This window comes from Meleagris gallopavo, chromosome 9 (assembly GCF_000146605.3).
Source record: "Meleagris gallopavo isolate NT-WF06-2002-E0010 breed Aviagen turkey brand Nicholas breeding stock chromosome 9, Turkey_5.1, whole genome shotgun sequence".
NCBI lineage: Eukaryota > Metazoa > Chordata > Aves > Galliformes > Phasianidae > Meleagris > Meleagris gallopavo.
The window spans coordinates 17,870,036-17,873,536 of record NC_015019.2 but is presented as its reverse complement, the minus strand read 5'-3'; positions in this window follow the sequence as shown (position 1 = coordinate 17,873,536).

Genomic DNA, 3,501 nt, shown 5'->3' with positions numbered 1-3,501 from the left:
AAAAAGGGAAAAAAAAAGCAATTTGGGAAAGATGCTCTCAGCTTAGAGGGAGGAGGTGGGCTGAGGGAGCGCGATAGAAGGAAATTCCATGTTAGGAAAGCATTAGCAAGGGGTGACTTCTAATGTTTTCCTGCCACTGACGTTGACAGTGACACACATGTGTGGGCTGAAATTGGAACGTCACTGAGTTTTTAAACTGAACCAGGAAATAGTCTGTTGCTCAGGGATAGCAAACAAATAGTGTGCACTGTAAGGCAGGTAACAGGCGCTCCGCTGCTCCTCTCCAGTGTGTGAAAAGCTGCTTACTGCTTAGAACCGAGCAGCCCCAATGGAACTTAGCATCTTATTTTCAGAGTTTGTCTTTCTTTTTTTTTTTTTAAACTCGAGGTTTTCCATCTCTGTTTTTAATCCTTTTAACTAAAACTTCATAATCGGAAAAGCAAATATTGACAGGCTTCACTTGTAGTCCCTTGTAACTGCGTGGTTTGAACCTGCAAAGACTCCTAGATTTCTTTTTAAGCTAACGTAGTTGTTAAAGGATTTGGAGGGAGATTAGTAGTTACAGGAGGCAGTTGTATATATTAACTCTCTTGTATGGCCTCCCGCTCCACAGGTGGAAGTGTTTTATGAATACGGTGTGCTGCTGAACTGAGTTTTAATTTTTGCTCTGATCTTATTTCTACCTTTATAATGTGGTAGCTTGCAGAGGTTTTTAAAATGGGTTTAGGGAGCTGTTGTGCCAGATGCCTTCTGAACAGATGTGAGATTGACTGCGAGGGCTCCTGACCCAGGTATCTGTCAGCACTGCTGCCCCACCATGCTGGGAGGAGGGCGGAAGCAACCCAAGGCCGGGGATGGTGTTGAGAGGGGTCCCCGGCCATCCCCTATATGATGTGCCATGCAACTCACTGCTTCCTGGTCATTTAATCGATAGGTGTGCTCTGTTGCTTGCTCATTCCATGGAAGTAGCCCTAAAATAACTTTTACGAGCTTGTGGCCATGGGAAGGTGAAGTAAATCTTGCAAAAGCTGTAACAAATGGACTTGCCCAAACAGGGGGTTGTCAGAGCCTCTAACAAGGAGGGAAGGCAGGATCCCCAGGTTTCACTCTTCCCTTGTGCCTGCTGTTTCTGTGTTGTCAGCATTTTTCAGTGTTCAGGAGAAGGTGATTATAAGTTACGATTCACTGGTAATTGATGTGGTCTCCAAATAAAGATAGTTAAATCAGTTTAAATGCTGCCAGCGCCTCTCCGAGGAGCCCTCTCTGTATTTGACACATTTGCCATTCACTTCTTTAAGGAACAATTAATACTGTACACTGCTATTTTTTTCCTGTATGGGAAGATCACCAGTTAAGTCATTGTAAAAGCTTTCTACATGACATTTCAGTTTGACCTGGTTTTAAAGAAAAAAAAAAAAAAAGTAAATTTCAAACTGAAGGAAGACTTCATGTTGGACTGTTTTATATCAATATTGATTTTTTTTTTTTTTAAGGGAGTTTGTGTTATGAAGAGGGAGCTTTTATCCCCCTGAGCTCTTTGGCAATTATCTTCTTGCCATAAATGTTGATACGCACATAATGGATGTAACTAAAAAATCTCCTTATCCCAGCAGAAAAGGCTGACTGTTTGTTGGAGCAGAGAGAATGCTGAGAGTGTGAATAGACAAACCCATATGTCGCTGGTGAGAGAGATAAATGATGGACGAACGGGAGTTGGTTACTATGGATCAGCACAATAAACCAATTCCCATCATACACCTCTCTTAATAATATACCAGTTTCAATGCCATTGATGGGTAACCTAGGTAGCACCACTCAACTGTAAGTTTTTCAACTGTTCTTTTATCCAGCTCAAAGCAGAGTTGGGACTGCTCTAATTTTTTCAGATGTTGGCGCTACAGTTGTGTGGAACTTCCACCCTTGCTGGTAATTTTGAAGGGGAACTTCAGAACGTGGTTCTGAAATGCCGAATTTGTGCAGTGCTTGTGTACTCATAACAAGTTTTGTTTTCTTTCACACATAAAAGGTAATTGCTTAAAAATATGTAAAGAAACTGTTTAGGCATTTAGTAGTGCTCTCATTAGCATTGCTTCTGATTGTGCAGGACTTTGGAAGATACTGGAATATTGTTTTGTGTTAAGTGAAAATAGCAAAAGCATTTTTATTAAGAAGATGAACGCACCTGCAGAATAGGCAGAGATCAGTAAATGGTTTTGACTTTCCATGACCCATTTCAGGGCTGCCAGCAGCTCAGAGGGAAACTTTGCAGAGCTCTCTGTGCTGCCATCACAGCCTCCTTCCTGCAATCTTTATTATTATTGCCAGCACTTTGCACAGAATTGACGTTTTCGTCAGTTAAAGGTTTTGCTTTATATCCTTCTCTTCTGCTGTCTTTCCTTGCAGTTTGCAATGGCCTGGGCTTTTCTACCTACTACTCTATTCAAAATGAAGATGCATCTCAGTGACAACATAAGCAGGGCCCTGTGACTCCATCACCTCCCAGGCACCAGTTGTGCTACATGGAGTGATGCAATCAGAAAGGGGATAAGTAGCAAATGCAAATGTGCTATGAAGAGTCTTAATTCCTCTTGGGAAGCCTCCTCACTGATAATAATTTTCTTGTCTTAAATGGAAGAAAATGTGTCGCTAAGTGGTTACTTGCCTTCAAGAGGCAAATGCTCATTTTGTGCACGTTTACATGCCGAGTCCCAGAAGCTGCTGGTGGAGCTTAGCTTGGTGTGCAGCTCGGGTGCTCCAGCATGTGCTCATCAGGAGGTGCAGCGGACAGTACTGCTTCTCCTGCACAGCGCAGTGGAACTTACCATTGGGTGGCACTCAGATTTGAACCCTGCATTAAGGACTTAGAATAGGGAGGTGGGGTTGTTTTGTGCCCCCCCCCCCGCTTGCTCTTGCCCACTGAAGAAATGAGAAAGAAATGGAGCAGGATGAGGGAAGGTGCCATCGTAGGCTGCATTTATAGTGGATCCTTTCCTCCTATGAGGGAACGGCTGTACCCAAAGGGTAAAGGGGAGGGAGCTGCGGGCTGCTCCTCTCCCTGGCGCAGGCAGCAGCTGGCAGGTGGCATGCGATGCCAGGGCCTGCCTTGGGGCTGCTGGTGTGCCCAGGCGAGGGATGCGGGGTTTGGGCCGTTCCTCCCAGTGCTGCTGCTGTGGTGCCATAAGGCATCGGTGCATGCTGACCTGGTTCGAGACTGCTGCTCCAACAGGATGCTGGGCTGACTGGAATTGCTCCCTGCAGGTCGGTGGTTCTGTGAGGCGGGGGAAACCAGGATTTGTCAGTGTGCCCTGTCCAAGGGCAGGCGTCACTTCGTGACTTGTTGAAATTCGCTTTGCTTTCCCCTGAAAGGGACTTGGCAGTGTTATCGATAAAGAAGTGTTACATAAGCACCCCATCAGGCATGTCCTAATTTGTTAATAATTGATGATCTGGGTAGTACAGAAATACCGGCGTTGTTAATGCACTCCCACACTGATCTGCAAT